Source organism: Bos javanicus, chromosome 12 (assembly GCF_032452875.1).
Source record: "Bos javanicus breed banteng chromosome 12, ARS-OSU_banteng_1.0, whole genome shotgun sequence".
Classification (NCBI taxonomy): Eukaryota; Metazoa; Chordata; class Mammalia; order Artiodactyla; family Bovidae; genus Bos; species Bos javanicus.
This window is the reverse complement of record NC_083879.1, coordinates 61,893,403-61,917,294: the sequence shown is the minus strand read 5'-3', so window position 1 is coordinate 61,917,294 and position 23,892 is coordinate 61,893,403.

The window sequence follows — 23,892 nt, the reverse complement described above, 5'->3', positions numbered from 1 at the left end:
TTTTGCATAATTTCCTACCTGTGAGAGATCCATGTGAAAATACATTTCTAGGCAATCTGAACAAGTCATTAGTTCTCATTTATGACTAAAAGTGTTAATATTCCAGCAAGTGAAGTTCTCTACTACTGTGATCACAGAAAATTATCTTTGCTGTCAGAAGGTTTCCTGCCTGACACTAAATATATAAATCAGAGAATTGCCAGACTTATCAATGCCTAGGTAAAATTTTGCACTAAGTTTGAAATATAGTCTGAGTAATGTGCTGCCCCAGAACTAATAAAATAAAAATACAATAAAAAGTAAGTAAAAGAGATGTGTTATTCAGTTGAGAATGAGTCCAGGGAAATTTTCTGCATAGATGAAGTTTTAGGAACAGTTTTGATGTAGGAAACAAGTTCAGATAAATTTTATTCAAATTTCCATTTTATTATTAAATGTTTAAAATTTTGACTATTTACTACTGGCTTTGGACTTATCCCTGTCTAGAGAGATTTTAAAATGTTATCTAATTAGATGATAAAACTCAAAATAATTTATCCCTACATTTTTCTTGAAGAGGAAATAGGAAAATAGATCTGCTACTATTATAACATCAATACCCACCTCCCTCACATCATGTTTATTATATGTACAACTATTTTATTCTTCCACCCATTAATAGAAATATTTCAATATATCAAGCAACATGTTATTAACTTAGGTAAAGCATATTTTATTAATTTAATCTTCAATTATACAATGTAATGATTTTTCTATTTTACTATGGCTCAGATGGTTTGAGGAATCTGGCCAGAATCATATAGCTAATAAATAAGTAATCTAGAATTCAAATATATAACTGCTTGTTTCTAAGCCCATACTGACTTCATTAATCATAATGCCAATAGTGTTACTACCACAAGGTTTAGTATCTATAACTTAGGTCCACCACCAAGAACATTCACTAGATAGCCTTAAAATATGTGTATGGAAAAATAAAAATTAATTACTTGATCTAAAGATTGAATACATTTTCCTTCAATATCTTAGCTAGTTATCTTTTTGAATATCAACAAACTGATTCTAAAGTTTATATGGAGAAGCCAAAGGCTCAAATTATCCAACACAGTACTGAGAAACAACAAAGTTGGAGGACTCAGAAAATCTGACTTCAAGATTTACTATAAAACTGCAGCGATCTAGCCAGTCTAGCACTGGTGTATGTGTAAACAAACAGCTCAATGGAACACAATGGAAAACCCAACATTATTATGTCCTACTAGATTTCTGGGAATTGCAATCCATTAGATATGGTGAGCTTAATCTTATTTTTGTCTTTTTATGTATAGGAGACATTTCTGTACAGAGACAACAATATGGAATACATGTATACACCTATATTTTAAGTTGTATACATACACAGAATACACTACATACAATAATGTAGAGCCATAACAAAATTTCATAGAGTAGAAGTAAATAAAACCTTCCCAAGGTATTTACATAATTGGTCTGCACTTTAAGATACATGCTTTTCCTATCTGACACTTCTTGCACAAGCCAAAGGACCAAGTTATTAACCCCTCTAATTTCAGATTTCCTATGCCTCTGATGGTTGTTGTTGTCTCATGACTCTGATTGCAGTGCCTCAGTAATTCCTGCTCTCTACCCTTGCATGTAAAAAGTGAAAGTGAAAGTGTTAAGTCGTTCAGTCATATTGGATTCTTCATGACCCTTGGTCTATAGCCCACCATGCTCCTCTGTCCAGGGGATTCTCCAGGCAAGAATACTGGAGTGCATAGTCATTCCCTTCTCCAGGGGATCTTCCTGACCCAGGGATCAAACCCAGGTCTCCCACATTGCAGGCAGAGTCTTTACCATCTGAGCCTATAGGGAAGCCTTGCATGTGTGAAACGAATTGGGAGTTGACTGCCATGGACAGCAGCAAGAAATTTTATAGGGTCATCAGTTGAAACCAGTGTTGACAAAGAAGTCTTAGTGGGACTCCTAAGTCAACAGCCACAATCACCCCTTGTCAGGTGCATTAATCATGTTAAAGCCTGAAAAAGATAAGAAGAGGTGGAATAAATGTCAAGAATTATTATAAAATTATGCTCAAATGTCTCAGAATCTATTATTCATTAATTTATTCAAACAGAGAAAAATTTAAGTAGTTCTACATCTGAAAAATTATTGTTTTTCTCCTCTTATGTAATAATGTGTTTTGTTCTCTCAGTCTAAATCTCTGAGAAAGTCCTTCTACAAAGGGTAAAATAATAGGCATGGCAAAATCACCACAGCATCTTATGAATGTATACAAAGATACAGAGCTATAAAAATGTATTAAAATAAATATTATCATTCATCAAGTTGTCATGCATTCAAAATTTTTCTATAGTACTTAAAGGTATATACCATTAGCATAAAATGCCTGTATATACTGAAATACAAAAAGAACACTTCCAAATTTCAACAACAGAAAGGCAAAGGAGAGTTTGAGTTTGATAACAATACAGCTTAAAACAGCACCAAAGTTCCAAATAACAATAAAAATATCTAAAAACAGTGAGAAAAACTTTTTAAACTCTAAAATATTAAAGAGAAAATTAAAGAACACTTACATAAATGGAAGAATGTCATGAATTTGAATATTTTAAAATGTAAATATGTAATTTTTACCCATATTAGTTATACATTTTGTGCCATCCCATCAAAATTCCATAAGTATATGTGCTTGCAAGTATAAGTATGTATGTATGTGTGAAGTTAGAGAAACAATTGAAAACTTATGTGGACTTATAAAGGGCCACAAGTAGCTAAGATCAACACAATGGAAGGACCAATTCTAATGGAAAGTAACACTTAGGACAGAACTATTGAAATTAAGCAAAAGGAAATGTTATCAACGAACTAGCATAGAGAGCACAGACGTGACCAATGCACACATGCTTACTTAATTTATGGAAACAAATGGCACTGCAGAGAAATGAAGAAAGGACAGTGGTTTCAATACGTGACTTTAACCCAATTGACTAATATGAAGAGAAAGAAAGTTAAAATTGCTCAGCCTCAAAGCAGTCTCAAAATTAGGTTCCCTATAAAGGAAAGAGCAAAATTTATATAAAAAATAATAAAATTTTTTGAGGATTATATGAGATATAGACTTACTACCAAGTTTTATGGAGAAGGCAATGGCACCCCACTCCAGCACTCTTGCCTGGGAAATCCCATGGATGTAGGAGCCTGGTAGGCTGTAGTCCATGGGGTCGCTAAGAGATGGACATGACTGAGCGACTTCCCTTTCAATTTTCCCTTTCATGCATTGGAGTAGGAAATGGCAACCCACTCCAGTGTTCTTGCCTGGAGAATCCCAAGGACGGGGGAGCCTGGTGGGCTTCTGTCTCTGGGGTCGCACAGAGTTGGACATGACTGAAGTGACTTAGCAGCAGCAGCAGCAGCAGCACCAAGTTTTATAGTGAAGTACAGATTGTAATATTTATTCATTGTTGTAGAGAACGGTCAAGTATGCCAATAGATGTTTCAATAGTCACTAAAGTTTAATATACACAAATTCAATGACAAAGTGATTCCTCAACTTGGATGTGTTTTTAACAATAATGCATGTATTGAGCCTTTAAACATATGCGTGAATGATCTTGGCTTCCTTGGTGGCTCAGACGGTAAGGAATCTGCCTGTAATGTGAGAGACTTGGGTTTGATCCCTGGGTTGGGAAGATCCCCTGGAGGAGGGCATGGCGACCCATTCCAGTATTCTTGCCTGGAGAATCTCCATGCACAGAGGAGCCTGGTGGGCTACAGTCCATGGGGTCGTGAAGAGTCAGACATGACTGAGTGACTAAGCACAGCACAGCACAGCACGTGAATGTTGTTATCAACATCGAACCAGAAATCACACCAATGTCAATTAACACTAGACTATGTGAAAAGTTTGAGGAAAAATACAGCAATACACATAAACACAACACTTACATGCAACAACACAGTTAAATCTCCAAAATGTCAAGTTTAGCAAGTTAGGCAAGAACATCTAACATATGAATCCATTGCATAAAATCCAATAACAATCAAAACAGAATTACACTATTAGAAATCAGGATTCTGCCTGTTTTAGGAAAGAGAGAAAGTAGTGATTAGAGGATGAAAACATGTACAAGCCCTTGTGTCCCTGTCTTTTGAAGTATTAATAAAATGCTGACTCAAGAGTTGATGATTAGGAAAGGTGAAGATACAGAAATAATGCGAAGATGTAGGCCATCAGGCTAGGGAACTGGTAACAAATTTAGACTATAATTCTACCACAAAGCAGAATCACCAAACTCTTAGTTCCGTGAAAGGTATAGATAAAGATTTGACACACATTCCTAAGTTGTTTTTACAGGAAGCAGACCCCTGCAGATGAAAACTGGTGACCACATGAACACAGACTCTAGACTGGCTGAAATCAGAAAAGAACTGATGCTTGAAACTTTATAACTTGATGCCAGCCAATGCAAGAATTGTCCACAGTTTGATCATGCCCCACTCCTTGAACACTATAAAACTCACTACCCACTCCAGGGTGGGTCCCATGGTCTTGAGGGCATTAGCCCACTGGGGCCCCCTTTGCTTGCAAAGCAATAGTAGCTACTCTTTTCTACTTCACTCAAAACTCTGTTTGCCCATTTCTATTCAGCACCAGTGAACGGAGGCCAAATTTTGGCAACAAGAAAGCATATAAGTGTCTTTCAGTTCAGTTCAGTTCAGTCGCTCAGTCACGTGCGACTCTTTGCAACCCCATGAATCACAGCAGGCCAGGCCTCCCTGTCCATCACAATCTCCCGGAGTTCACTCAAACTCACGTCCATTGAGTCGGTGATACCATCCAGCCATCTCATCCTCTGTCATCCCCTTTTCCTCCTGTCACCAATCCCTCCCAGCATCAGAGTCTTTTCCAATGAGTCAACTCTTCGCATGAGGTGGCCAAAGTACTGGATTTTCAGCTTTAGCATCATTCCTTCCAAGGAAATCCCAGGGCTGATCTCCTTCAGAATGGACTGGTTGGATCTCCCTGCAGTCCAAGGGACTCTCAAGAGTCTTCTCCAACACCACAGTTCCAAAGCATCAATTCTTTGGAGCTCAGCTTTCTTCACGGTCCAAATCTCGCATCCATACATGACCACAGGAAAAACCATAGCCTTGACTAAACGGACCTTTGTTGGCAAAGTAATGTCTCTGCTTTTGAATATGCTATCTAGGTTGGTCATAACTTTTCTTTTCTTGGAAATACTAAACTATATTGTTTTACTAGACATGGGTATGGTTATAGGTGATTAATTACTTCTCAGTAGTTCTAAACACTGTAAAATATTGCATTCTGTTTTTTTCAATATGCATTATTATAATTTTATAAAAAAGAAGTTTAAATAATTAAAAGGATTATTTTTTTGTCCAGAAATGTGACTTCTTCAGCATAGAAATCTCTAAGATTTAGCTATTTAATTTTCTAACTTTCCCATAGCAATATAATTTCTAATTATTTTCTAGGCATCTAAAGCTTCTTATTCAAAATTATTCTCCATATTTTCTCCCTAAACATCATGCTGCTTATCCCTTGCATCATATTTCATTTTTATAAACAAATAAACTTCAGCCTGGCCTAAATTGTTTTCCTTCTTATGTCTTCTTTGTGTATCTCTTAAACTTCTTTTCAAATGCCTTCTCAGTGCATTTTCATCACCATATATAATTTCTATTTTATCATTTTTGGTCTTATATATGAGATTCTATTTGCATGACTCCTTCTTTCAACAATCCTCCAGGGTAGTTACCATATATCAATCTCATTGTTTCAGTGTATAATTAGGTTTATATATATATGTGTTCAAACCATGCTTTTAAAATTATTTTTTAAACAGAATGTGCTGATAATTTATTATTTTAGTTCTGTATATCCCATATTTTCCATCATTATCCAATTGCCTTCTGGGCATCAATTATTTGAAAGCAATGACTAAGTAAGTTTGGAAAATGAGGTAAATCTGTTTACTCTGAGTTCTCTCTAAAGCACATAAGCAGTTTACAAAAAAATGGGTGTTTGTTTTCATATGGTGCTATTCACGGTCAGTAGTGAGTATAAATCATCCATACATGGCTGTTGACTGTCTCAAGATCTGGGGATTAACATATAATGATCACTGACCTACTTTAATAAATTTAGTAATCAGATATGTACTAGATTTAGATTTTTGTGTTTGGACAGGCAAATTCTACCCTTCTAATTAAAAAGTGATTATTAATACTTGTTTCATTTTTTTTAACAAAGCAGAATGCCATTTTCAAGCATGTTTTCTCTATCATGAAATACATCATGAAATTTTTGTTAAAATATATTTCTCAGGATTTGATACTGATTGCAGAGAAAAAAAGAACACCCTAACATATGATAAATTATAGTTAAGGGCCTGAGTAGTTTTGGTAACCTTCTATTAGTCATCTCAGTGTGTTATTAATTTCTCATAATATTTCATGCATATGTTTTAAAGCCAGTTGGGTTATAGATATTTCATTTCAGTTATATCAAGTTTAAGCAGTCCAAAATATACTCTCAGGAAGTATAATTAGATGGTGGTTTATAAAATTGCCTTAACATAAATAGAACAAAACTAAGTTAAGTGAACAGAGGATAAAGATATGAATGGTTAATGAAAACTCATTTGTATTCTGAGCAGTAATAGTTTAGAAAGAGTTATGATTTTGAAATACATTCAAGCAATATACTTAAAAGATATAGAAACATTTTATGTTTGTTATTGAAATCATGCCATTTTAAATGTCCTTGAAACAACTATGAGCATTGGATGAGAAATATATCCTGCCCAAAGAGAGTGTAAACACCATTTCATATTCTTACCAAATTAAATTAGAACAAGTAAAGGTCAAAGTATCTGATTGTTAGCTGGATGTTTTATGATGACTTTATTCATTACATGATCTAAAATAAGGACAAGTAAAATAGTTTTCTGATTCCATGTCTGTGCTTAATAGAAATATGGAGAAACAGCTATGCTAAAATTTAGAAATTATGAGGTCAATGAAGCATATCATACTAGTTACAGATTGCTATGACAGTAAAACCACAGTTTTATAAAAGAATATGAATTAAGTAAATATGGGAGTCAAACTATCATAATTAACTTGGTGTAAAAATGATTGTAACATTCCAGAGAAAATTTTGAAGAAAAACCTGATTTATCTGTAGTATCGAAAAATATGAATGTAAAATTAAATTAGTTTAAGGTAACAATATAAATATGATAATATGTGTGTGCCTATATAATTTGCAAACCATAAGGTTAAAATACTTGAAATATTGAAAATTATTATGGAAAATAAATTTTAGATTATTGTTAACATCACTTAAAACAAAGTTTATTTCTTTAATCACTCCACCACCACAAAAAGAAGAATGAGAGCAAGAGCAAAAACTAGAGAGAGATTCATCAAATTTTTAATGTTTAAAGAAATGTATTTCAGTGTAAAATACATGTTAATAATAAAATACTGGTAAATCTAAAAAGCTTCCCTGGTGGCTCAGACAGTAAAGAATCCGCCTGCAATGCAGAAGACCTGGGTTCGATCCCTGGGTGGGGAAGAGCCCCTGGAGAAAGGCAGATGAACTCACTCCAGTATACTTGCCTGGAGAATTCCCATGGAGAGAAGAGTCTGGCAGGCTACAGTGCATGGGATCACAAAATGTCAGACATGACTGAGTGACTAAGCATACAGTAAGTCAAAAAAGAAGGCAATTTTTAATTTTTTTTTGCCCAAGTTAGTTAGTTCAGTAGCTCAGTCATCTCCGACTCTTTGCAACCCCATGAATCACAGATGCCAGGCTTCCCTGTCCATCACCAACACCCAGAGTTCACTCAAACTCATGTCCATTGAGTGGGTGATGCCACCTAGCCATCCCATCCTCTGCCGTCCCCTTCTCCTCCTGCCCCCAATCCCTCCCAGCATCAGGGTCTTTTCCAATGAGTCAACTCTTCGCATGAGGTGGCCAAAGTATTGGAGTTTCAGCTTCAGCATCAGTCCTTCCAATGAACACCCAGGACTGATCTCCTTTAGGATGGACTGGTTGGACCTCCTTGCAGTCCAAGGGACTCTCAAGAGTCTTCTCCAACACCACAGTTCAAAAGCATAAATTCTTTGGTGCTCAGCCTTCTTCACAGTCCAACTCTCACATCCATACATGACCACAGGAAAAACCATAGCCTTGACTAGACGGACCTTTGCTGCCAAAGTAATGTCTCTGCTTTTGAATATACTATCTAGGTTGGTCATAACTTTCCTTCCAAGGAGTAAGCATCTTTTAATTTCATGGCTGCAATCACCATCTGCAGTGATTTTGGAGCCCCCAAAAATAAAGTCTGACATTGCTTCCACTGTTTCTCCATCTATTTCCCATGAAGTGATGGGACTGGATGCCATGATCTTCATTTCCTGAATGTTGAGTTTAAGCCAACTTTTTCACTCTCCTCTTTCACTTTCATCAAGAGGCTTTTGAGTTCCTCTTCAATTTCTGCCATAAGGGTGGGGTCATCTGCATATCTGAAGTTATTGATATATCTCTTGGCAATCTTGATTCCAGCTTGTGCTTCCTCCAGCACAGTGTTTCTCATGATATACTCTGCATATAAGTTAAATAAGCAGGGTGACAATATACAGCCTTGACGTACTCCTTTTCCTATTTGGAACCAGTCTGTTGTTCCATATCCCGTTCTAACTGTTGCCTTCTGACCTGCATATAAGTTTCTCAAGAGGCAGGGCAGGTGGTCTGGTATTCCCATTTCTTTCAGAATTTTCTACAGTTTATTGTGATCCACACAGTCAAAGGCTTTGGCATAGTCAATAAAGCAGAAATAGATGTTTTTCTGGAACTCTCTTGCTTTTTCAATGATCCAGCGGATGTTGGCAATTTGATCTCTGGTTCCTCTTCCTTTTCTAAAACCAGCTTGAACATCTGGAAGTTTATGGTTCACGTACTGCTGAAGCCTGGCTTGGAGAATTTTGAGCATTACTTTACTAGCATGTGAGATGAGTGCAATTGTGTGGTAGTTTGAACATTCTTTGGCATTGCCTTTCTTCGGGATTGGAATCAAAACTGACATTTTCCAGTCCTGTGGCTACTGCTTCCAAATTTTGCTGGCATATTGAGTATGGCACTTTCGCAGCATCGTCTTTCAGGATTTGAAATAGCTCACCTGGAATTCCATCACCTCCACTAGCTTTGTTCATAGTGATGCTTTCTAAGGCTCACTTGACTTCACATTCCAGTATGTCTGGCTCTAGGTGAGTGATCACACCATTGTGATTATCTGGATCGTGAAGATCTTTTTTGGATAGTTCTTCTGTTTATTCTTGCCACCTCTTCTTAATATCTTCTGCTTCTGTTAGGTCCATACCAAAGTTTTCCCAAAGTTACACATAATTTATGCATTTGTAACTCATAGTAATAGGCCATGAATAATTAAAAAAAATAAAATCAAGAATCCAAATATTTTCTAAATTAAAATCCTGAGGCAGTGAACTTTGATACTAAATAAGAAAGGAACCTGCAGATATTTTTGAGTTGTGAGAGACTTTTTGAATGCTTTCATACAAATTATTTTATTTTCTCCACCTAAATTCAACAAAATCGATAAAACTAACCCCACAACTCTTGTAATTTATTCTGTGAGATGTATTTATTGATAATATTTGGCAAACAAGTGTTTCTTTCAGTTAGTATTAGAAGAGGTAGCTTATTAGAAATGAAATGTCTTCTACTTTACCAAAATTTCCCCACTCAACAAAATAAATCATACTTCTATGATTGAAGTCCTAAGAATGAAGAAGTGCAATAAGCATACCCCACCTACAGGAAATCTAACTTTCAGTTTTCTGTAGGGAGGAATGTGAACTGAATGAACAAAGCACAACACTGGTGATGCAACAATAAGAATTTAGTATTTTAAAGGCTTATGGGAGCAAAGTAACATACTGGAAATTTTGGAAAGGCTTTTTTGAATTGGCAAAGTGTGTACTGTACCATAATTGTAACTTGAATGTCCATAATCAAGGGTTTAAATTATCCTATATTTTTGTCCTTTCACTGGTCAAGTGAAACTGACTTCCAACTCATTTCTCTTCCCTCTGTTATTGGTAACAAGCCTTCCTCAATTATTTCTGTGATCTTTGACCAGTAGTTAACATTGAGTTTTTGTTACATATGCTTTCTACAGTTTTTGGAAACACCATATACTCAAGACAAGTCAGTATAGTGCTATTTTCTTCCCTCCAAACATCATTTTATGGCTTATCACTTAAACCTAAATATTTATCCGAAGAGATCCCTATATTCACTTGCTCATGGTGAATTAACATTAATGTTACTGTTCTTAGAGCTGAGATGAAATAAGGTTGTGACATTTCTATAGTCAGCATAGGCACTTTCATTTATTCCTTCTGATTTCAGTTTTAAAACCCATCATTAGCTAATAAACATTGGAAGTCATTTTAGCACAAACTACAGTGAGAAATTTGTAAATGTCTTCCCTAAATTGGTAAAGAGGGTCATATGGATGTTTACTTTCAGAAAAAATTCAATGGATCTAGAGTTTTCGATCTATCTTATTTTTCTTTTACCTCCCTCACAAATGTAAGTGCTTTCAGAGGTGCTTGTAATATCCAAACAGTAATGCAAAAATAGGCTTCCTTCTTAACTTATCTAAACACACACACACACACCACATCAAACAACAGACAATTAAGCTGTAGCTGTTTCTACTATGGGGCTTCTCTGGTGCTTCAGTGGAAAGAACCCACCTGCAATGCAAGAGACATGAATTTGACCTGTAGGTTGAGAAGATCCTTTGGAGAAGGAAATGGCAAGCCAAACCAATATTTTAGCCTGGAAAATGCCATGGACGGAGGAGCCTGGGGTTGCCAAAGAGTGAGACACAACTTAGTGTTAAACAACAAAATCTACAACTTCTACTATGCTTATTAAATTACCATTTATTATCTTGATGGACTTTTTAGCTGGTGGTAATAGAATCTGACTGGCAGTGCAGGAGACATAAGAGACTCAGGTTCAATCCCTAGGTAGGGAAGATCCCCTGAAGGAGGAAATGACAAACCACTCCAGTATTCTTGCCTGGAAATCTCATGGACAGAGAAGGCTGGTAGGTACCTGTCCATGAGGTTGCAAAGCATAAGACACAACTGAAGTGACTTAGCATGCATGCACATTATCTTGACAGCAAATAAAAATTTGATTGCTATCTCTCTTTCATTCTTGGGATTCAGGAGAAAGCATAGATAAACTCAGGTAAGTTGTTAGCTGTTTTAAGTTCCTAATATTCAATCAATTAAAAATAAATCGAACAACAACAAAACAATAACAAAACTAAAATCATCAGAGCCAAGGATTAAAATATTGGTAGTAGGTCTCCACATTACCATAATCAACTTTTACAGTAAAAATACAGAGAGAGGAATATTGCAAATAATTGTGGACAACAAATATCATAGGGCTGTCCTTCTTGAATGAAGGAACACAGAAAGGGAGACCTCTATATTTACCCTGATTTCAGTCTGTATGCTAAGTCACTTCAGTCATGTCCGACTGTGTGACCCCACAGACGGCAACCCACCAGGCTCCCCCGTCCCTGGGATTCTCCAGGCAAGATATACTGGAGTGGGTTGCCATTTCCTTCTCCAATGCATGAAAGTGAAAAGTGAAAGGGAAGTCACTCAGTCGTGTCCGACTCTTAGCGACCCCATGGACTGTAGCCCACCAGGCTCCTCCATCCATAGGACTTTCCAGGCAAGAGTACTGGAGTGGGGTGCCATTGCCTTCTCGGTCTCACATTGCTAGCAGTAGTGTATAGTGGTATTGGGCTTTGCAGGAGGCTCAGTGGTAAAGAATATGCCTGCAATGCTGGAGCCAGGGATCTCATCCCTGGGTGAGGAAAATCCCCTGGAGCAGGTAATGGCAACCCATCCCATTATTAGATACCCAACCCAGTATTCTTGCCCAGGAATTTCCATGGACAGACGAGGGGGATGGGGTGCGGGGCCGGGAGCTACAGTCCATGGGGTAGCAAAATAGTCCTACACAACTTAGCAACTAAGTAACAACATAATGGTACACTCATTTTGAAAAACACTTCAGGCATCCAGGGAATAAGGCCCCACACAGATCGTCACTTCTGGAAAGCCTTCAGTAGCAGCGACCGGAAAGTAGCAGGAAAGGGTTTCATAAAAGAGCTGACACACAAGTCTTTTCAGGCACACATGGTGTTATTTTCTGAAAATACCACAAAATGACCTCTAGGTGCTCCAAGTCCCCACTGAACAGTACCCCCAGCTGTGTGCAGAGGGACACGTGGTTTATGAAGGGGCCAAAGCTTCCAGCATCTTTCCTGGACCAGCGTCTGTCAACCTGCACCTTGCCTTTCTGCCCCTAGCATCCTCAGCAGATCCCTAATCTACCCATTCCCTGATGCCATTCTGATGGTAGAAAAGGGCCAAATTGGCATAATTTTTCTTGTTCACTAAGAGGAGGTTCTGGAACCTCAACTACACAGAACAGCTGAGCACTGATCTGCTGTTGGCTAAGGCTCGTCCCACCTAGTCCTGCGCCTGCGCTGCTGGGCACACCAGCAACTCCCGGCAGGTGGCCGAGGAGCGGGAGACTGAGTTGTATGTGGTAAAGTTAGCTCTCCGATGTGCCAGCTGAGAGACAGGGAATCCCAACCCTTTTAGATTCAGTCAGTTCAGTTCAGTCGCTCAGTCGTGTCTGATTCTTTGAGACCCCATGAACCGTAGCATGCCAGGCCTCCCTTGCTCAAACTCATGTCCATCGAGTAGGTGATGCCATCCAGCCATCACATCCTCTGTCGTCCCCTTCTCCTCCTGCCCTCAATCTTTTCCAGCATCAGGATCTTTTCAAATGAGTAAGCTGTTTGCATCAGGTGGCCAAAGTATTGGAGTTTCAGCCTCAACATCAGTCCTTCCAATGAACACCCAGGACTGATCTCCTTTAGGATGGACTGGTTGGATCTCCTTGCAGTTCAAGGGACTCTCAAGAGTCTTCTCCAACAACACAGTTCAAAAGCACCAATTCTCAGTGCTCAGCTTTCTTTATAGTCTTCAGTTCAGTTCGGAAAAGTTCAGTCACTCAGTCATGTCCGACTCTTTGCAACCCCATGAATCGCAGCAAGCCAGGCCTCCCTGTCCCTCAACGACTCGCAGAGTTCACCCAGACTCATGTCCATCGAGTCAGTGATGCCATCCAGCCATCTCATCCTCTGTCGTCCCCTTCTCCTCCTGCCCCCAATCCCTCCCAGCATCAGAGTCTTTTCCAATGAGTCAACTCTTTACATGAGGTGGCCAAAGTACTGGAGTTTCCACTTTAGCATCTTTCCTTCCAAGCAAATCCCAGGGCTGATCTCCTTCAGCATGGACTGGTTGGATCTCCTTGCAGTCCAAGGGACTCTCAAGAGTCTTAAGCAGGGCCAAATGAAAGGCAGCCAGAAGTGGACATTTTAACTTGAAGTGGCCCAGGATTCAACTAGGCTGACTGGGACTGGAGTTGCTATTGAGATGCAAAAGGAGGAACTTAATGGATGTTATTTTTCCACTTCGCATAAACTGAGCAGTTAAAAAAAAAAAAAAAAACTTGGAAGCTTCTTTTGAAATTAAATATAAAGCTGAGTAATGACCTGAACATTTTTAGTAGAAGTAAAATCATAAATCAAGAAAAGGATGGTGGTTTACTGGCCAAGTATTCTCTGACTCTAGGAACCCCATGGACCAGGCTCCTCTCTGTCCATGAGATTCTCCAGCAAAAATACTGGATCATGTTGCCATTTCCTACTCCAGGAAATTTTCCTGACACAGGAATTGAACCGAGGTTTCCTGCATTGTAGGCAGATTCTTTTTTTTTTTCTTCTTTTTTTTTTTTTTTTTTGTAGGCAGATTCTTTACAGACTGAAAATGGTATAGGAATATTATAGAAGCTGTATTAATAAAATCCAAAGCTGGTACTAATGCAAATACCTGTGAATAGATGAGTGCTGTGAGGATATATTCTTTCTTCTATTTGTGGTAAGAGATGCTGTGATATAAATGATGATTATACTCTCAAGAATTAAACTTCTATTTTTTCCTTAAGACATTTTTTTATACAAGAGCTTTGGTTTACACAAAATAGAGAAGGGGTGCAGAGCTTTCCCACATATCCACCGGTCTGAGCCAGTCTTGTTTATGCCTCGGTGCTTGGCCAGGAGTATTGGTTTTACTTAAATGTATTCTTCCTGTAGTCCATACATGGCTACTTCTAGTAATCATTGCTTCATGGGCTTCATTTGTATTCAGTGGACAGACTGACACCCTGTGAATCACTAAGGAAAAGGAAATTTTTGTCCTAGAAGCACTGTCCTTAGATCTTACTGCCCTAAAAAGAGTTCAGTTTCCATATGATCGGTCCAATCACTATTAATGCAAAGAAATTACCTTCATTGGATTATACTTATTGGCTCTCTCTGGGGTGCAATTGAATGGAAATAACAGTCTCAAAAAATGCTTTAGAAATAAAAGCCATATAGCTACCTTCTTAGTGACAACGTTAATCTAGTATAATGTGTGTGCTCAGTCCTGTCTGACTTTTTGTGACCCCATGGACTATAGCCTGCTAGGCCTCTCTGTCCATGGAATTTTCCAGGTGAGAATATTGAAGTGAGTTGCCCTTTCCTTCTCCAGGGGATCTTCCCAACACATGGATCAAACCGGCGTTGCTTGCCTCTCCTCTTCCGCATTGGCAGGGGGATTCTTTACAACTGCACCACAATATTAGTAGATCATTTTCAGAGAAAGTAGATTGCTATAGTTGGAGGCCCCAAATGGTTATCTATAGAAAAACAAGCAAACAAAGCCCCACGGATTTAAGTTTAAGTTTTTGTTTTTGTTCTTTTTTTATTTGAAATTAAAGAGATGTACCCAAGCCAGGTTGTGCCAGCTTTATTTATTTTACATATATAAGCCTAGATGCAGCCATTTGGTAAAGGAAGTAGAGAATATCTATGAAAATTACATCTGAAGGTTTTAACATGAGGTTGCTTTTCTTAATCTGTGCCTTAATTTTAAAATGTCAAAGGTATATGTCTGCAAGTAAAAGCTGTGCTTTAACTGAGATAACTGAAAATTATGAAACTCGTTCAACTTTAGTGTAGAAATAATTCTTATTAGCACAGAGAAAATAAAATTTTCTATATGAATTTTTTGATTTCATGGTAATCTGGCTATTTTAATTGTATATTACTTGAAAGGAAAAGATTAAGTTTCCAGCTGTGTTGAAGGGTGATGGATTGCTATTCAAATGTTTAAATTCCCATCTTGTGCTTTACATCGTTGACCCATAGGAAACAAGGCCTGTTAATTCTGAAGTGGCTCACTTTTAAGAGGCCATCTGCAATCACACTGGGTGGTTTGCAGTCAGTTGGTATTAAAAAGTCACTCAGCTCATTAGTAGTCCAATTAGCTGATATGTAGTGCAGCACTCTGGCAAGTTGTCTGGACTGCCATGTAAAATCTAGGCAGATTCTCAGCTATGGAAACTGCTAGAGACAAGAAGCAAATGGACATCCTAATGCAGAAAGTTACCTAGAAACTATTCTTCAAATGTTAATGAATCATCTAATATTCCACTGAGAATATATAATTTATCTAGGTAGGTATCCTAATCAGATTGTGATATCATTCCAAGTCACTATTAATATCTGATACATTTGTGTTAAGTCACTTTAGTCGTGTCCCACTCTTGTCGACCCCGTGGACTGTAGCCCACCAGGCTCCTCTGTCCATGGAATTCTCCAGGCAAGAACACTGGCATGGATTGCCCTCTTCCCTCTTCAAGGGGACCTTTCTAAACCAGAGTTTGAATCCACGTCTCTTATATCTCCTGCATTGGCAGGTGAGTTCTTTACCACTTGCACCACCTAGGAATCCCTCACATACATATAGTTTTTATAAATAATTGCAGAAAATAAGGCCTGGTAAAATTCTTCCTGATCCACAGGTATTAGCATGAGAATTCCTTCTACAAAACTCCTGACAGGGACAGAACACTCACTACATCGCCTTGGCAACCCCAATTGTTTGAAATTTCTTCCCATATTGAGATAAAATCTAATTTCCATGCAACTTCGACTTATGGGTCCTTTGGAGCTACAGAGAATAAATTTAGTCTATTTTCCATATTGCTCTTCTTCAGATAATGAAAGACAGCTATCAATTGTGTATGAGGTTTAAAAATACCCTGTTAGTGAATGAGTTGGTTAATGTTCTTTTTGTTGCAAGCAACACAGATCAATTCTGGCTAGTTTAAGCCAAGGGAAAAAAAAAATTTTTTTTTTAAAGAAACAATGGGTTTCCTGAGGTAGGAGGAGGAATTGAACAATCCAGGCATGGGAAGGAGGAATCCATGGATTGTTCAGGGAATTGCAAAAGCAGCAGTCAGAAGCTGTTGTTTCTAACCACCATTATTTACTTTTAATGTACATTTAATTCATGACAAATTTTGATGTTTTGGTATGCATATGCACTTTTTTAAAAATGAAGATCAGTTTAGTTTGAGGAAAAAAAATTTAGGCCTCTTCAGTTATGGTCTGAGATGTGTTATGCTGTACTCTATTTCAAACACAATGGTGTGATCAATGAAACATCCTTTGTGCCTCTAAGTATAACTTCCACACTTGAATTGATGGACATTATGATCCAAAATTAACCAAAAAATAATAATGAGTGCTCATAAACTAGTTGTTGTGTTTGAAAAGGAGAAGAAAGAATACATTTTCATGGAACATAACCAAAATTTCATTGACTGAAAGCACACCAAATGATCTTACATCAAGCATTAAATCTCATGTAGTGTTTCAGTCGACTTTAATCACATAAGTAGGCAAAGAAAAGAATATCAAAACAAAAACACACATATTCACTCTGGCAATGAAAAGAAGAAAGAACAGTTTTTTAAACATTTGTATTTTTGTTTATTTATCTATAGGAAGATACACTCATTTACCTGAGGTTTGTGAAGACATGACTAGGAGGCAAAAAGGGGTATCTCTGACTTCTAGCCTGCAGAACTATGGGAAAATAAATTTCCCTTTTAAGCCATCCAGTCTGTCGTATACTGTTGTGGCAGTTCTAGTAATTTAATAAGAGTTTACAGCAAGAAACAACAATGTAGATGTTGTTTTAGTAATATTAATGAAAATTTTTTTGTGTTTCTATTACTGTGGTCAGATTTACTTGGTATCTCTAGATATTTTCTTGATAATATTTTACGATTATAAATATAAAAATGCATATACATGTATATGGGCTTCCCTGGTGGCACTAGTGGTAAAGAATCTGCCTGCCAATGCAGGAGACGTAAGAGACACAAGTTTGGTCCCTAGGTTGGGGAGATCCCCTGGAGGAAGGCATGCAACCCACTCCAATATTCTTGCCTGGAGAATTCCCATGGACAGAGGAGCCTGGCAGACTACAGCTCACGGAGTGACAAAGAGTTGGACATGACTGAAGTGACTTAGCATGCATAGCTGTACATGTTATTTTAAAAGGAGTAATAATATATCCAAAGTGTTCTATACTTAGATTATTTTCCCTACAGATATCCTAATGATTGTTAAAATTCAAGTGCAAGACAAGTCTAGCAGACATTGAAGATTACATTTTTTTCCTGATTAATTGCCATTAAAATAGAACATGACTAATTGGCCAATTTTATAACCAGTGCTGTTATCATTGCATTTAACATCAAACATAATATTTATTTTGCTGATATTAGCAATTGCATTATCCCTGTTATTCATCGGGGATAAATGTCTGTAGTTTTAATTTTTTACGATGTGCTTTTCTGGCTTTTGTTTTTTTCCCAATCATGGCAATTCTGGCTTTATAGAATGTTTTTCCCTTTTCAAGTTTTTGGAGGCATTTGAGAAGTACTGGTATGATTATTCTTTATATGTTTCAGAGAATTCACTAGTGAAGCCATCTGGTCCTGGGCTTTGAAATGATTTTTAAATTAGAAACAAAAAATAAAGAATAAGGAATACTCTCATATTATAGTTTATCATGTTAAAATCTCAAAATATGGTTGAGTCAGTGTGTTAAAAACTATGATCACTGTTTTAAATTATCAGTTTGCCCTTGTAAAAATCATATAATCTACTTCAATAATAATTTAAAATAGCTTGTAATAAATCTATATACTATTCTTGATTTTCCAGATTTACATGGTACAAAATGGTTGTTATGAGTTGTTACAAATGTTCCTCCAAAATGTATATGTTGGAGACCCAGCCCCCAATACTTCAGAATGTAACCTCCTGGAAGATAGGATACTTACAGAGATAAGTTAAAACGAGGTCACTATAGTGGATATTAATTCAATAATGACTGGTGTCTCTAGTAAGAGGGAAAATTTGGACACAGAGCCATTCTCATGATGAAGGCGATAAAAAGAGACATAAAGATTTAGCTTTCTATGAGCCAAGAAGAAAGGTGTGGGTCAGATCCTTCCCTCTTAGACCTCAGAAGGTACATCTTGATTTTGGACTTCTAACTTACATTCCGAAACAAATATCTGTTGTTTAAGCTGCCCAGCTTGAGATACAGGCATCAGCCTCTTTTCAAATGTTCACTTTACACTACTTCACTTTTACAAAAGACCTGCATTAGTACCTGTTTTCACTAACTAAAAAAAGATTCAAAGAGAATTTTCACAAATAAGGGTGAAAAGCGAAAACAATGCTCAGCGTTGGTTTTGTAGTCAGCAGTTACTGAGGCAAGACGCATCCTGAGCAAAAAGTGTCAGAGCAGCAAAGAGAGGTGCTGCCAACCTCCTGACCTGGAAACTACACTCAGCATCACGACTTCAAACTGACGTGGCTTTGAAGTGTGTCTGTGAGCATTTGTGCTTTATCTCCTCTTATTTTGTGCATCAGTTAGTAAGATATGACCAAAGGTAGTTGTTTCTTCTATTTCCTGTATGCCATTTCAACTCAAGAAAGATGTCATAGGACTGTTCTACTCTTGGATATTGGGAAAACCTGTACTTCTTTAAGTTAGTCCTAGTAATTTAATAAATTGGTTTTTATAAAGTATCTACTGATAAAGTATCTACAGAGTGAGGTCATCATTTTATTTCACATGTTACTAATTCTTAAACTATTACATTATAGTTTATTCATGTTAAAATATAAATGCATTTTCTAATAATGAACAGTACAATTTAGATTGAGGTATATATTGTATTTGCATTTAGAGACACAAATGGTTACAGATATACATATTGATTTTCAAATGAACTTGACAAATTAAGCAAATTAAGCACTTTAAATTAAAGTTGTATTCCACTATATTTAGGAAGAAGAGTTGTTTTTCTTTTGCTTAATTACAGGAAAAGTAAATTACATTTTAAAGCATCTATGATATAGTCAGACCCTCATGATTTCACTTTTGATAAACATGAAAGATTAGGAAAAACTGAAAATCTTTCTTACTTACAGAGAGTACTGTTTATTCTTCTTTTAACTTAGAACTAGTAGTCCTGAAAAGTTTAGTTGGTCATAAGTATTATTTGAACCAAACAAGTGAAAGATAGACATTTTCTAATTCGCCAAATACTCCAAGATAAGAAATTTGATGAAAATTGAATCAAGTGCCTTTTCTCAAATAACTCTATACTAAACATGTAAAGTTCTCAGTAGCCTTCATAAATATTGTGATGATTCTGATTGTTTCTATGGTGTAGCAATTTTTAAAACATAAGGAGAGAAAAATGTTTTACAATTAATTATTCAGAGCTAATATCAAACATAGTCTCATTTGAACTTTACACTTTTTCCTCCATTGCTTCTGAAAAGTTCAGAGCTATTTGACTTGGTTTGCTATGGTTTTAACCATTGGGGTGGAAACACTCCCTTAAATGAATTCTTCAGGCTATTAGCTTAGATGTGCCCCATTTATTTGTGCTCTGCTGTTTTCTTATACATATATTAGAGACTATGTAAGTAGATTCTATTACTTTCCATTACTCTCTGACCATTCAGTCTGTGATTTTGTAACTAAGGAATTTTATTATAAGATCAAAGAAACCTGTATCTAAAACATATTTTTTAAAAGCATAGAATATGTACCTAAATGTTTAAAATGCTTTGCTTTAGCACTATTTGAGGTGTCTAGATGTCAAACAAACTAAATAATGGGTTATAAAAATTTCTAAGGATAATGTTATGTTAAAAGACAATCATTATCACAGGAGTGTATTCAAAGTCACTATATAACAATTCAGTTCAAGATTTTTCACTAGCATTTTGCCTTGAGACTTGGCATAGACATTTTCTAAGGAAGTATATTCATCAACTATTTTATTTCCTTGAGTACACTCTGAAATACATGAGAAAAGAAAAACACAGCTTTATGTGTGCATTCATATATGAATTTGTATCTGGTTATGTGATTGTGTTTATAAACAAATTAGCTCCATCTTATTTAGTGTTTGTTAACAACTAGTAGATATGAAGGTTTTATCATATTTGCAAGCTAACAAGTTAGCCTGCTACAGTTTCACATATATACTGGAGAAAGGCATGAAAAGCTGTGTCAGGGACAAGGCATTTATTACTAAGAGCAAGAAAAGTTGCAGAACACCAACACTTTCTTGTGCCAACTCTCTGAACCTAACTCCTACAATGTGATGAGAAGAAGAGCAAGATACACCCCAAAAAAATCAATGCTGCATTAAAGGAGAGGAATTCTCTATTTAGGAAATTCAAATTGTTATACTGTGCAGTTGGGCTTCCCTGGTGGCTCAGATGGCAAAGAATCTGCCTGCTATGCAGGGGAATTCTTTACCATCAGAGCCACCAGGGAAGCCCCATTTGGTATGTAAGTCTGGAAATAAATTATTTACTAAATATAAAGAAACATGTAAGAGGTTATTTGGTTCATGTTTCACCTTATGAGGAGTTGTAAACTACTCACAACATCATTTGTATACAAAATTTAATGACTAGAATTTTAACAATATATTTTGGAGATATTGGTGAAATTATTTTTCACAGAGAAAGAACATTTTCAATTTATTTTATTTGTACATTAAGCCCAGTTATTTATGTCTGACAACTAGAACATTTACTTAAATAAATGTCATCTGTAGTGTTCATTTGGGCTTCTGAAGTGGCTCACTAGTAAAGAATCTACCTGTAATGCAGGAGACATGGGTTCAACCCTAGTGTTGGGAAGATCCCCTGGAGGAGGTCCTGGCAACCCAGTACAGTATTCTTGCCAGAGGAATTCCATGGACAGAGGAGCCTTGTGGGCTACAGTCCATAGGGTCACAAAGAGGTGGACACAAGTGTTTAGTTTATCCAGGTTAATAAATCCTAGACATTTAATTAGGGGCTTCCCTAGGAGCTCAACTGGTAAAGAAACTGCCCACAATGCTGAGACCCCAGTTTGATTCCTGGATTGGGAAGATCCCCTGGAAGAGGGAATGGCAACCCACTCCAGTATGTTTGCCTGGAAAATCCCCATGGCCAGAGGAGCCTGGTAAGCTCATGTGTTTGTGCTTCTGAATGGAACTTTTTTGAATTTTCCCCAGATTACCATATGTATTTTAAAGAATATTGTACTATTCATTTTTATTTCCTGTTCCAGTCATTTTGTCACTTATAATCAAATGAGAAAATATTGATTGTTGAAATGTACCAGACATTGACATAGCTGGGACATACAAATTCAACAGTGTATGTAGTTTGTATTTTGTGTTTCCATGATTCCTACATGCATCCATCTTACTGTCTATGAAAAAGAGTCATTAAATAGCAATAATAAATATAAAGGTCACATAGATATGTGTGTATGTGTGAGTATATATATATACATTTGTGTGTTTAATTTTGATTCATAAAAGTATAAATATGGTGAATTGAGCTGGTCTGACTGAACTCCATCTCAAGCCTACATGACCTAACTCCCCTGATGTAACCCCACTATTATATTGGGTATACCATAACATTTAAAACATACATTGTCACAGCAATTTAAATAACTGAAACCTCCTCATTATATAAATTAAGAATAAACTCAATGTAAGAGGACACTAGAAGACTATGGGGCTATGAGAACCAGATGTATATTAAGAGTTGGCATCTGAATAAGACAAACTGGAGTCTATGAACTTGGAAAACAGCAAAATCCCATGAAATAAAGAGGGAAAAAAGAAAGATCAATGGATAGCTTAGTGGATATTAAGAAAAAGGAAAAAGAGAAATAGTGACCAAAAGAGCATAAATAGAATAGTTAACATAAATGCAAATATACCTATCAACAATCATAAGAGACAGAAATATATATTCCGTATATTCACAGAAAAAGCAAATAATAAGAGGTTCACATAGCAATACAAGCTTTACTTTACTGTTATATAACTGTCAATTCTTTTCCTCAAACTTAAGAATATATATATCAGTTCAGTTCAGTTCAGTCGCTCAGTCGTGTCTGACTCTTTGTGACCCCATGAATCGCAGCACGCCAGGCCTCCCTGTCCATCACCAACTCCCGGAGTTCACTCAGATTCATGTCCATCAAGTCAGTGATGCCATCCAGCCATCTCATCCTCTGTCGTCCCCTTCTCCTCCTGCCCCCAATCCCTCCCAGCATCAGAGTCTTTTCCAATGAGTCACCTCTTTGCATGAGGTGGCCAAAGTACTGGAGCTTCAGCTTTAGCATGATTCTTTCCAAAGAAATTCCAGGGCTGATCTCATTCAGAATGGACTGGTTGGATCTAAGTTATAGTTCATTATACTTTTATTATAGTATACATTTTTACCATCAAGGCATGTGATCTGTGTGATAAGTTTTTATATTTTCCTTGCATTGTTCCTAAACAACTTCAAGATTGTACTAGCATTATAAAATAATATTCCTAAGGAATTCCTTCCAAGGAAAATATAAAAACATCACACAGATGAGCTAAAGAATAGAACATAACCATACCACATATTTTAATATTATTGATCTTAAACCAAAATGTTAATTGAAGAATCAAGAAGTTGTCAGGATATATACATGTGAAAACACACAGGACAAGTTTAAACACACATTAAACACAAATAAACCCTATGTGTGATTTATCAATGTATATACAGCAGCAGCATAAAAACAAAACTTTCTGTTCTGTGTGGACCATGGCCAGTGTTCAAGAAGATAAGATCAGATAAGCAGGTGTGCTTCTTCAGGTCTCTCCTGATTCAGGGAGAGAAGTTAGGGTCCTGCCTTTTTCTTCACTTGGCTGTTGTTGACAGACTGCAGGTTTCCACAGATGAGAAACTTCACCTTGTCTGGAAATAGTCAACTGTGATTTCCATGCCTGCTGGGCCAGAAAGAGGAAGATATTTCAGTCTTGCCCTGACTCTGACTTTAATCTGAGTCTGGAGTTTTTTCCCTTTTGTTCTCTGCTACTGCTGCTAAGTTGCTTCAGTCGTGTCTGACTCTGTATGACCCCAGAGACGGCAGCCCATTAGGCTCCCCTGTCCCTGGGATTCTCCAGGCAAGAACACTGGAGTGGGTTGCCGTTTCCTTCTCCAATGCAGGAAAGTGAAAAGTGAAAGTGAAGTCGCTCAGTCGTGTCCGACTCCTAGCGACCCCATGGACTGCAGCCTACTAGGCTCCTCCGTCCATGGGATTTTCCAGGCAAGAGGACTGGAGTGGGGTGCCATTGCCTTCTCAGTTTTGTTCTCTAGGTAATGCTAATTTATTTGCTTGACTCCCATAGCCAATCTAATAAAGATCACACTT